Genomic DNA, 14,070 nt, shown 5'->3' on the forward strand with positions numbered 1-14,070 from the left:
CCCAATCTCAGGGTCCCCTGGGGCTAATGGTCACCTATAGGTGGGCAGAGCTAGGGCCTTGGATGAAGGATCCTGAATAAAGGGCTCTGTGGGATGCAGAATTTGTGTTGGTCTGCTTGGGGATGGGTCTGGTTTCTGCCACTGCTGGGTGCAAGGCAAATAGTGTTCCAGAGATGGTATTCAAGTGCTGGTTTATAATGCCTGTGCTTAAGGTGTCCAGAGGTTGATGCCTGTCTGCTGTTGGGTGGGTTTGGTCCCAATATGGCACATTTCAGGGCTGTACTGGTCCTTGGGCTGGTGCACAAAGCCATGTCCTGGGCCCTCTTGTGGACTGGGTTGGGTCCCAGGGTGGCTATTGACTCAGGAGTTCTTAAAGCAGCTGGCTTCACCTGCAGCCATTTGCTTCACTTGAGGCTTCCTAGTATTAGTTCCCACAGGCTAGTGTACACAGCCAGGTCCCAGAGCTCATAAAATGGAGGAAGGATTCCACAATGACATTTACCAACATTAGTGTCCTCTTGGTAGTATGAGCTCCCCAAAATGGTTGCTTCTATTGTCTATGTCCCTAGCATGAAATCCAGCTTCTGGATTCTCTCCCAGATCAGCAGATGGGTCTAACTAAGCTCCTTTTAAATTGTTGCTTCTGCCTTTGGTCCTGGAACTTGTGAAATTTCGTGTGCTCCCTTTGAGAGTTGAGTCTCTATTTCCTACTGTCTCCTGGGTCTCCTGAATATAAGTTCCACTGGCTTTCAAAGTCAAATGTCTTGGGGTCTTGTCCTCCTTGTGCAGTACCTCCACAGGCTCAGGAGCCCAATGTGAGGCTCAGACCACCCACTCCTTAAGGAGAACCCCTTCAATTGTAATTATCTCCCTGTTTGTGTTTTTGGCACCACATCAGGGTATGTATGAGTCTTTACTGTGTCTCTGCCACTTCTACCATTCTCATTGTTGTTTCTTACTTACGTCTTTTTCTATGGAAGGTCTTTTATTCTCATCTTCCAGTCTTTCTCATCAATAGTTTCTCTGCCAGTAGTTGTAATTTTGGTGCCTGTGGGAGGTGGTGAATTTCTCCAATTCTCCTATCTTGGCCACTACTCTTAAACTAATATTTTTCATCAAAACTTTTGAATGGTCAAGAGGATGATCAAAAGGAGGAAAGAAGGACTGTTGAAATAAATTTCTAGGCTCAAGCTGGGACCACTCCTGCTTGGAGTTCCACATCAGGAAACTAAAAGTTTGATAACTTAGAAGTAAATGCTCTGCTTGACCAGAAATGCAACATATGCAGTCAACTAAACCCCCAATGCCAAGCTAAATCTGAGGCTTCTTACCACAAAAAGGTTGACTATGTTGTCAACTAAAACGATGCACAACTTGAGAGTTTTGAGTTGAATTTTATTTGGGGCAAAATGATGACTGCAGCCCAGGAGACAGCACCTCAGTTCTGAGAGACTGCTCCAAAGAAATAGTAGGGGAAGGTTAACATATAAGATTTTGGTAAAGGGAGAGTTCAGTGCAATCAAGCGCTTACTTTACAAGAGGTTTTCTGCTAGTTATGAGGAGCTGATGAAAGGATTTAGTGCTTTTCTAGATATGAAGAGATGCAAGGATTGGGATCATGAAATCACTTCCTGAAAATAGCTGACTATCCAAAGACCTGTTCCGCCAGACTCCCTGGAGCACAGGATGCCTCATTCCACCCTGAACTCCCTCAAGGGCTGTTGAAGATCAACAGCTGCAGCACAGGGTTCATTCTCTGCAGAGGTAGATGACAAACGCCCTTGTTGTTGTTGCTGAGTCACTGGCAAATGGTCTTACCAAGGGCCAATTTGTAGTTGACAGTGGCCCCAGCCAATTAGATATTTTCTACTTGTCTCTTCCTAGTTCTTTATTAGTTATTCTATAAAACTTTACAGCAGTATTGTATTTGACTACTTTGTATATATTCAAATTTTCAACCAGTCTTTATCATGTAAATATACCTTTTTAGAAAATAATTTCATAGCTTTTTATTTACTTTACCCAGAGTCACAAAGTTCAAGTGATTTGGTATTAAGATTACAGACCTATATACATAGTTTAACTTTCTTTTCTCCTATTTTGACCCTGAACATTTTTAGTAAAAGGTAAAAATCAATAAAGACATCAAAACATGTTTTATTTTTTCTATTGAAAGAGAAAAAAAATGAGAGAAGAAAAAAATATATATATATACACATTGTTTTAACAAGGGCATTTAGTACATAGGTAGATAGATCTCGATGGATCTATCATTAGATAGTCAGGTAGTAGGTAGACAGATAGGTAGAGATACAAATATGTATTAATAGTATTTACTATCTACTTGTCTATATCCATCTATCTATCAGTCATCTATCCTAAAATCTAATGAGGTAGCTTAGTTATAATTTTAGTAACTTGTCCTGAGATGAACCTTATGAAGGATGAAAAACACATTTATAATTATATTCCCTAGATGACTAGGTAGACTCTCTTGCCTTTTCAATTCAGTTTCTCATATATATATATTTTTTAGTTTCTCATATCTGTTTTTCCAAAATTAGAACAGAAAAAAGTATATCATCTAGAAGGAGGTCAACCTACATGAATAAAATATGCATAATGTACACACATACTTACTTATACGTGTTCTACCTTATCCTAGACTAGCTCTTCTGAGGAGAAAGAAAAAGTCTCTAGAAAACAATGTTCCTTTTAAGGTTCAGAGATTTAATTACTGGGTTTAAATAGATTGTCTTTTTTTTTTTTTTCTTAACAGAATACTGAGTGACCTGTTTCAGAGTTTGTAAATGTAGTCTTTCTTCTCCACTGTTGTGTCTTTTGTGTCTACAGGAGTACCTGGAATTTGGGAGACACTCAATAAACAATTGTTTAGTGAATGAATAAATGCTGAACTTATTTAAAAGATAGCAAATGCTGGCATAAGTTTGTTGATTTATTTACAGAACCAATTTACCATCCAAAAACTTAGAATGTTTCATTTCAGATCTCTTTTCAGAGAAAAAAAAAAAGGGATAACTATTCTTACTATATTTGCCTTAACAAATACCTAAATTGCAATAGTTGAAAGTAATTATGAGCACATTCTATTTCTCAACTCCATTTCTCAAAATTAGCTATGCATATATCATTATGCTAAACTTTTCTGCAATGTCAGAAAAATTGGCTCTCCAGAAAGTAAGGAAGTCTCTTTAAAATATTTTTTAATGGTTGTAGGTAAGCCAATTATAGTTTGAACTATGAATAAGTTATATTTTTTATTTGGGACCATTTAATTATAGTAGTTACTACTTAGTTACTAAGTAACTACTTAGTTACATTGTTACTAGTTACTAAGTTACTAATTGCTAGTTACTAAGTAATTACTAATAGTAACTAATAGTTACTAATAGTAGTTACTAAGTAATTACTAATAGTTACTAATAGTTATGTAGTCACTGAGTAATTACTTAGTAACTAAGTAATAACTCCTGCAACTAAGCAGTAGGCCTTTTTCTGTCTGTGATACTCCAGTTGAACCCTATAGAAATAAAAGAAAGTGAGAAGTAAACTTATGTAATTATACCTATTATTGTTATTACTCAAACCTTTGCATCCCTAAACATAGGCAGACAAGGAATCAGGTTTTTTGTTTGTTTATTTTGTGTTAGGCTTTCAATAAGATCTCCAGTTCCCAAAACCAGTTACATATGTCATAGCCTATACTGAGTCTCTAGGGAGCTCTAGTTTAAAATCAGAGTGCACTCAAAGAAATGAAGCATATTAAGCTCTCATCCTTTAAAGTTCAAACTTGAAATGTCTATCAGACACGTTTTCCTATATGTCAAGCCTATTAGACAGGCCAGGGAAAGTTTTGATGAAAACTTTGTAAAAGTTTCAAAATAGAAAATGCTTCTAGAAAGGTTTTTGGAAGCCTGGAGCAGCATTAATGGATTGTGCATGTGGGTTGGGCAGCAGCAACCAGGAAAAGGGGAAGGGTTTGTATAACAAAGTGTGAGGGTTAGGAAAACCAGCTTAGTCACCTTTTATAATTTTGCCTGGCATTTATCCCTGGTTTGTCTTCAAATATTAATTGGTAGCTTTGTGATTGAAAATTAGAATGAAGTGGAGGAGGAAGGGAAATTTTCTAAAGAAAATATTTGGTTTTGAAAATTAAAGAGATTTCCCTGTGGCTTGAACAGATCTCACTTCCTCATATTCAAATAGTTTTCAAAGATTTTATGGCAAATTTTAAGGAGAACCAAAAAACACTCAAACTCTAGAAACTTTTCACAGATTAGAAATAATTGTAGCCATAACTAGGTCATTTAACTTACTTGGTATTTATGATTTTATTACTTCGTGGGAAAAAAGAAATCAGTTCCTTTTGTCATCTTCTGTAACACAAAATCTAGAGAAGTGTTCATCAAGGAACTATTAATTTTACTTTCTTTTTGTATCTGTTCACTGAACCTATGGCATGAGCACATTTCCATCACTGTCCTGGTTTATTTTTTATTTCATTTATTTATTTATTTATTTGTTTATTGTCCTGGTTTAAAAACGTCATTACCTTCTCTTCAAGAAGTAAGAGTTACCTTTATTTGCAAGCACATATCTTAAATTTCTAAAGGATACTTTATTCAACTGTTCCTTAGAAAGTAAATTTGCATGTAGTTGTTTTTTTAACCAGCACTTCCTAAATAGGGTGAAGATTTTTCCAAATTTGATGCTCAGTACATTTCCAGCTCAACTTTTATACTCTCCCATATCTCCTTGGCTCTTCCCTGGTGGCTAAGAGGTTAAAGTGTCTGCCTCTAATGCAGGAGACCTGGGTTCGATCCCTGGGTCAGGAAGATCCCCTGGAGAAGGAAATGACAACCCACTCCAGTATTCTTGCCTGGAGAATCCCATGGACGGAGGAGCCTGGTGGGCTACAGTCCATAGGGTCTCAAAGAGTCTGACACGACTGAGCGACTTTAACTAATTAACTAACAAATCTCCTTCCCTACCATATAAGCATATTTTATAAATGATAGATTTCTTTTATATTGTATTATAATTTTTTAAATTAAATTTTTTAAATTTATTTATTTATTTATTTTTTACTTTAAAATACTGTATTGGTTTTGCCATACACTGACATGAATCCACCACAGGTGTACATGAGTTCCCAATCCTGAATCCCCCGTGCACCACCATCCCCATATCATCTCTCTGGGTCATCCCAGTGCACCAGACCCAAGAATCCTGTATCTTGTATCGAACCTAGACTGGCAATTCATTTCTTAAATGATAGCATACATGTTTCAATGTCATTCTCCCAAATCATCCTACCCTCTCCCTCTCCCACAGAATCCAAAAGTATGTTCTATACATCTGTGTCTCTTCTGCTGTCTCACATACAGGGTTATCATTAACATCTTTCTAAATTCCATACATATGTGTTAGTATACTGTATTCGTGTTTTTCTTTCTGGCTTACTTCACTCTGTATAATCAGCTCCAGTTTCATTCACTCATTAGAACAGATTCAAATGTATTCTTTTTAATGGCTGCGTAATACTCCATTGTGTATATGTACCACAGCTTTCAGATCCATTCATCTGCTGATGGACATCTAGGTTGCTTCCATGTCCTGGCTATTAGAAACAGTGCTGTGATGAACATTGGGGTACATGTGTCTCTTTCAGTTCTGGTTTCCTCAGTGTGTATGCCCAGTGGTGGGATTGCTGGGTCACAAGGCAGTTTTATTTCCAGTTTTTTAAGGAATCTCCACACTGTTCTCCATAGTGGCTGTACTAGTTTGCATTTCCACCAAGAGTGTAAGAGGGTTCCCTTTCCTCCACACCCTCTCCAGCATTTATTGCTTGTAGACTTTTGGATCACAGCCATTCTGACTGGTGTGACATGGTACCTCATTGTGGTCTTGATTTCCAATTCTCTGATAATGAGTGATGTTGAGGATCTTTTCATGTGTTTGTTAGCCATCCGTATGTCTTCTTTGGAGAAATGTCAATTTAGATCTTTGGCCCATTTTTTGATTGGGCCATTTATTTTTCTGGAATTGAGCTGCAAGTGTTGCTTGTATATTTTTGAGATTAGTTGTTTGTCAGTTGCTTCATTTGCTATTATTTTCTCCCATTCTGAAGGCTGTATTTTCAACTTGCTTATATTTTCCTTTGTTGTGCAGAAGCTTTTAATTTTAATTAGATCCCATTTGTTTATTTTTGCTTTTATTTCCAGAATTCTGGGAGGTGGATCATAGAGGGTCCTGCTGTGATTTATGTTGGAGAGTGTTTTGCCTATGTTCTCTTCTAGGAGTTTTATAGTTTCTGGCCTTACATTTAGATCTTTAATCCATTTTGAGTTTATTTTTGTTTATGGTGTTAGAAAGTGTTCTAGTTTCATTCTTTTACAAGTGGTTGACCAGTTTTCCCAGCACCACTTGTTAAAGAGATTGTATTTCCTCCATTGTATATTCTTGCCTCGTTTGTCGAAAATAAGGTGCCCATAGGTGAGTGGATTTATCCATGGGCTTTCTGTTTTGCTCCAGTGATCTATATTTCTGTCTTTGTGCCAGTAACATACTGTCTTGATGACTGTGGCTTTGTAGTAGAGCCTGAAGTCAGGCAAGTTGATTTCTCCAGTTCCATTTTTCTTTCTCAAGATTGCTTTGGCTATTCAAGTGTTTTTTTTTTTGTTTGTTTGTTTTGTTTTGTTTTGTTTTGTTTTTGTATTTCCATAAAAATTATGAAGTTATTTGTTCTAGCTCTGTGAAAAATACTGCTGGTAGCTTGATAGAAATTGCACTGAATCTGTAGGTTGCTTTGGGTAGTATACTCATTTTCACTATATTGAATCTTCTGATCCATGAACATGGTATATTTCTCCATCTATTAGTGTCCTCTTTGATTACTTTCATCAGTGTTTTAAAGTTTTCTATATATAGGTCTTTACTTTCTTTAGGTAGATATATTCCTAAGTATTTTATTCTTTTTTCTGCAATGGTGAATGGAGTTGTTTCTTTAGTTTCTTTTTCTGCTTTCTCATTATTAGTGTACAGGAACAAGGGATTTCTGTGTGTTGATTTTATATCCTGTGACTTTACTATATTCATTGATTAGCTCTAGTAATTTTCTGGTGGAGGCTTTAGGGTTTTCTATGTAGAGGATCATGTCATCTGCAAACAGTGAGAGTTTTACTTCTTCTTTTCCAATTTTAATTCTTTTTATTTCTTTTTCTGCTCTGATTGCTGTGGCCAAAACTTCCAGAACTATGTTGAATAGTAGCGGTGAAATTGGGCACCCTTGTCTTGTTCCTGACTTTAGGGGTAATGCTTTCAATTATTCACCATTGAGGATACTGTTTGCTGTGGGTTTGTCATATATAGCTTTTATTATGTTGAGGTATGTTCCTTCTATTCCTGCTTTCTGGAGAGGTTTTTTTTTTATCATAATGAATGTTGAATTTTGTCAAAGGCTTTCTCTGCATCTATTGAGATAATCATATGGCTTTTATTTTTCAATTTATTAATGTGGTGAGTTACACTGATTGATTTGCGGATATTGAAGAATCCTTGCATCCCTGGAATAAAGCCCACTTGGTCATGATGTATGATCTTTTTAATGTGTTGTTGGATTCTGATTGCTAAAATTTTGTTAAGGATTTTTGCATCAATGTTCATCAGTGATATTGGCCAAACAACATGTTTCTGAATAACCAACAAATCACAGAAGAAATCAGAAAAGAAATCAAAATATGCATAGAAATGAATGAAAATGAAAACACAACAACCCAAAACCTGTGGGACACTATAAAGCAGTGGTAAGGGGAAAACTCATAGCAATACAGGCATACTTTAAGAAACAAGAAAAAAGTCAAATAAATAACCTAACTCTACACCTAAAGCAACTAGAAAAGGAAGAAATGGAGAAACCCAGGGTTAGTAGAAAGAAAAAAAAATCTTAAAAATTAGGGCAGAAATAAATGCAAAAGAAACAAAAGAGACCATAGCAAAAATCAACAAAGCCAAAAGCTGGTTCTTTGAAAGGAAAATAAAATTGACAAACCATTTACCAGACTCATCAAGAAACAAAGGGAGAAAAATCAAATCAATAAAATTAGAAATGAAAATGGAGAGATCACAACAGACAACACAGAAATACAAAGAATCATAAAAGACTACTATCAGCAATTATATGCCAATAAAATGGACAACATGGAAGAAATGGACAAATTCTTAGAAAAGTACAACTTCCCAAGACTGAACCAGGAAGCAATAGAAAATCTTAACAGACCTATCACAAGCATGGAAATTGAAACTGTAATCAGAAATCTTCCAGCAAACAAAAGCCCAGGTTAAGATGGCTTCAGAGCTGAATTCTACCAAAAATTTAGAGAAGAGCTAACAGCTATCCTATTCAAACTCTTCCAGAAAATTGCAGAGGAAGGTAAACTTCCAAACTCATTCTATGAGACCACAATCATCCTAATACCAAAACCTGACAAAGATGCCACAAAAAAAGAAAACCACAGGCCAATATATTGTATTATACTTTTACCTGTTCATATGGGTCCTCAACACTCAGTTCCCAGTCGTGTCCTACTCTTTGTGACCCCATAAACTGTAGCCCAGCAGCCTCCTCTGTCCATGGGATTCTCCAGGCAAGAATGCTGGAGTGGGTTGCTGTTTCTTTCTCCAGGGTTCTTCCGACCCAGTGATTGAACCCACGTCTCTTGCATTGCTGGCAGATTCTTGCTGTCAGAGCCAGCAGGGAAGGGGCTGCAATCACTTTGAACAGGCTAATGTTAGGATCATTCTTACATGTCAGAGCCCAGATGAGGTGGTCTAAAGATGTCTGTCTTGAATTGAAATTATTTTAAGTGACTCAGTTCAAGTTAGTCACTCTGTCATGTACGACTCTTTGTGGCACCATGTACTGCAGCATGCCAAGTTTCTCTGTCCATCACCAACACCTGGAGCCTACTCAAACTCATGTCCATCGAGTCAGTGATGCCATCCAACCATCTCATCTTCTGTCATCCCTTTCTCCTCCTGCCTTCAATCTTTCATAGCATCAGGGTATCTTGCAATGAGTCTGTTCTTCACATCAGGTGGCCAAAGTACTGACATTTCAACTTCAGCATTAGTCCTTCCAATGAATATTCAGGACTGATTTCCTTTTGGATTGACTGGTTTGATCTGCATGCAGTCCAAGGGACTCTGAAGAATCTTTTCCAATGCCACAATTCAAAAGCATCAGTTCTTTGGTGCTCAGCTTTCTTTATAGTCCAACTCTCACATCCATATATGACTACTGGAAAAACCATAGCCTTGACTAGATGCACCTTTGTTGACAAAGTAATGTCTCTACTTTTGAATATGCTCTCTAGGTTGGTCATAGCTCTTCTTCCAAAGAGCAAGTGTCTTTTTATTTCATGGCTGCAATCGCCATCTGCAGTGATTTTGCAGTCCCCCAAAATAAAGTCTGTCACTGATTCCCCATCTATTTGCTGTGAAATGATGGGACCAGATGCCATGATTTTAGTTTTATGAATGTTGAATTTTAAGCCAACATTTTCACTCTCCTCTTTCACCTTCATCAAGAGGCTCTTTAGTTCTTCTTTGCTTTCTGGCAAAAGGATGTTATCATCTGCATATATGAGGTTATTGATATTTCTCTTGGCAATCTTGATTTCAGCTTGTGCTTCATCCAGCCTGGCATTTCACATGATGTACTCTGATATAAGTTAAATAAGCAGGGTGATGATATAGAGCCTTGATATACTCCTTTCCTGATTTGGAACCAGTCTGCTGTTCTATGTCCAGTTCTAACTGTTGCTTCTTGGTGCTGAGTAAAAATTTCTCAAGAGGCAGATAAGGTGATCTGGTATTCCCATCTCTTGAGGAATTTTCCACTGTTTGTTGTGATCCACACAGTCAAAGGCTTTGGTGTAGTCACTTTGGCATACGTGACTACATATTCTAATAAATTTTAATCCCAGTAAATATTATATGATTCTTTTATTTTTGTATTTTCTTTGTTTTCTAGCATAACACATTCAATATTTTAGTTAGTTTGATACTTACAGGATGAAAACATGAATAGCATGCATCAATTCAGACCAATATTCTGAAACCAGTTGTAATCCTATAATTTGTAATGAACAATCTCAAAATAAAATTAAGAAAACAATTTCATTTAAATCTAACATTAAAGCAAATAAAATAATTAGGAATAAATTAAAAGAGCATCAAAGCAAATTAAATAATTAATAATAAATTTAATTAATGAATGTAAAATTTATACTTTGAAAACTGCAAAATGTTGTTGAGAGAAATTAAAGATCTAAGTGAATAAAACAATACTCCATGTTCATGGATTAGAACATTTCATAATACTAAGATGGTAACATTTTTCAAAATAAACTAAAGATTTAACTTAATCCCTATCAGAATCTCAGCTGACTGCAGAAATTGGCAACCTGATTGTAAAATTCATACAGAATTTTAATGGGCCAAAAATAGCCAAAGCAATCTTGACAAAGAAAAATGAAGTAGGAGGATTCAAAGTTCTTGATTTCAAAACTAACTACAAAGAAACTATAAACATGGCTATGACACTAGCACAAGGATAGACATATAGATAAATGAAACAGAATCAAGTATAAAAGTAAATCCATACATTTATGGTCAACTGATCTTCTGTAAGTGTGCCAAGACCATTCAATGGGAGAAAGAATAGTCTTTTCAATAAATGGTGCTGAGGTAACAATGTCCATATGCAAAAGAATGAAGTTGGACCCTTACTTCATGCTACATATAAAAATTAATTTGAAATGGATCAAAGATCTAACTGTAAAAGCAAAAATCATAAAACTTTTAGAAAAATAGTTTTTATGACCCTGAATTTGCAAAGGATTCTTAGCTATGACACCAAAAGTATAGGCTACAACAATGCAAAACTAAATCTATTAAATTACATCAAAATAAAAACTTCTGGACTTCAAAGGATATCATCAAGAAAGTGAAAATACAATCCACAAAATGGCATAAGATATCTGCAAATCATATATTTGATAAAGGGTTGGTATCTATAATATATAAGGAACATTAACTCATTAATAAAAATACAATGCAATTTTAAAATAAGGAAAGAATATGAATATACATTTCTCCAAGGAACTGGTTCTTTCTATTTTTTAATATACATGTATTTATTTTAATTGGTGGTTAATTACTTTACAATATTATACTGGTTTTGCCATACATCATGAATCCGCCACAGGTATACACATGTTCCCCATTCTGAACCCTCTCCCTCCTCCCTCCTTGTACCATCCTTCTGGGTCGTCCCAGTGCACCAGCCCCAAGCATCCAGAAGTGAGAGAAAAAGAGACATGAGTTCTCAACAAATTCCACTGAGGATAGTGGGACTCTTTCTAGTGTGGGATAGACTAGTATACTGTTGCTAAAATTAATCCCAAGATTAATAATATCCTACCTAATTATTTCTCTTTCTTGTTCACATTTGATGTCAATAGCTTTATTTACCATTTAATGTACTGAGACTTTACAAAGTTAAAATTGTTAACTAGAACATTATTATTTTGTGGATAAGTTGTTCCATTGCTCTTACTCTATTTTCCTGAATACAGAGGCTGCAAACTAAAAGTAAACACAAAGCATATTTTCTCAGACTTAAATCTTAAGTCTAAAATTACTTTTGTAATTAGCACTGTTGCTTCTTGTTAATTGATTCTATAATCTTGCCACAAAGATGCATTTGGACAAGTGGTGTCACCCTGATTGTAAAGAGCCATGTCTCACTACTCCAGCTCTAGGTCACTGGGTACTCCAGACTAGACTTGTTCAAAATGATTATTCAGAAGCTGACCTAGATCAAATATTTACAGCTAATTTTTGCCATCAGTGTCACCACTCAATTACAGGACTTAGCCTCCTTTTCTCATTGAGTGGGCAGCCTCAAATTTTACCAGGTGGACACAAGAGAAAGCCTTTCACCCCATCCACCAAGGCCCTTCACTGGTTAGGAAAAATATATATCAATCCAAACTGGTTAAATTTAATGTTGCATTAAGTTTTATTTTGTCCAGGACCAATAAATCCTTAGATCAGAGGCTTGGTGGTTATATTAAAATGGCATCTGAAAGAGAAATAACTTTAACTACTTCTTCAGTTCCTTTATTGGATGACTCTGTTCTTGAGGGTTCTACCATGGAGGACACAGACTTAGTGCCATCAAATGATGATTTTATTTCTGAGGAATGTTTCATGCAGAACCCAGATTACTTTTACCTAGCCCTCTTATTCTGCTATTCAGTTTGTTCCCGCTAAGATTATGACCTCTTTCTATAGTCATAAATCCAATGTTAGGTTTCTAAATACTGAGATAAAAATGCAATCCTACTATAATCCCTAAAATTCTATTTAAAAGGTACAATCACTGTGCTGTCTTAAATAATTTTAAGAACTTATGATGTAAAAGTGAAAAGGACTATGCTTTTGCCAACTGCTTTAATGTTGTTCTTAGAGCTTTCCAAACTAATTTAGTAAGTATAGTTTTCTCTGAGTTATTTTAGGTCCTAATAGATGGTTTGTGCACATCACCTTTACATATATTTCTTTTCGTTGTTCATTTGTGCAAAGTCGTGTCTGACATTTTACAACCCTATGGACAGATGCATAATTATATACAGGAATATATATATATATATATATATATATACACACACACATATATACACATAAATACATACATATACACATATATGTATGTGTATAAATATATATATATGTATCTCTTTAAGAAAATTAGAGATACCAAGGGAACATTACATGCCAAGATGGGCTCGGTAAAGGACAGAAATGGTATGGACCTAACAGAAGCAGAAGATATTAAGAAGAGGTGGCAAGAATACATGGAAGAACTGTACAAAAAAGATCTTCACGACCCAGATAATCATGATGATGTGACCACTCATCTAGAGCCAGACATCTTGGAATGTGAAGTCAAGTGGGCCTTAGAAAGCATCACTACGAACAAAGCTAGTGGAGGTGATGGAATTCCAGTGGAGCTGTTTCAAATCCTGAAAGATGATGCTGTGAAAGGGCTGCACTCAATATGCCAGCAAATTTGGAAAACTCAGCAGTGGCCACAGGACTGGAAAAGGTCAGTTTTCATTCCAATCACAAAGAAAGGGAATGCCAAAGAATGTTCAAACTACAGCACAATTGCACTCATCTCACATGCTAGTAAAGTAATGCTCAAAATTTTCCAAGCCAGGCTTCAGCAATACATGCACCGTGAACTCCCTGATGTTCAGGCTGGTTTTAGAAAAGGCAGAGGAACCAGAGATCAAATTGCCAACATCCATTGGATCATGGAAAAAGCAAGAGAGTTCCAGAAAAACATTTACTTCTGCTTCATTGACTATGCTAAAGCCTTTAACTGTGTGGATCACAATAAACTGTGGAAAATTCTGAAAGAGATGGGAATACAGACCACCTGACCTGCCTCTTGAGAAATCTGTATGCAGGTCAGGAAGCAACACTTAGAACTGGACATGGAACAACAGACTAATTCCAAATAGGAAAAGGAGTACATCAAGGCTGTATATTGTCACCCTGCTTATTTAACATATATGCAGAGTACATCATGAGAAACGCTGGACTGGAAGAAACACAAGCTGAAATCAAGATTGCTGGGAGAAATATCAATAACCTCAGATATGCAGATGACACCACCTTTATGATAGAAAGTGAAGACGAGCTAAAAAGCCTCTTGATGAAAGTGAAAGAGGAGAGTGAAAAAGTTGGCTTAAAGCTCAACATTCAGAAAACGAAGATCATGGCATCCGGTCCCATCACTTCATGGGAAATAGATGGGGAAACAGTGGAAACAGTGTCAGACTTTATTTTGGGGGCTCCAAAATCACTGCAGATGGTGGGTGTAGCCTTGAAATTAAAAGACACTTACTCCTTGGAAGGAAAGTTATGACCAACCTAGATAGTATATTCAAAAGCAGAGACATTACTTTGCCGACT

The sequence above is a fragment of the Ovis aries genome, chromosome X (assembly GCF_016772045.2).
Source record: "Ovis aries strain OAR_USU_Benz2616 breed Rambouillet chromosome X, ARS-UI_Ramb_v3.0, whole genome shotgun sequence".
NCBI classification, from domain to species: Eukaryota; Metazoa; Chordata; class Mammalia; order Artiodactyla; family Bovidae; genus Ovis; species Ovis aries.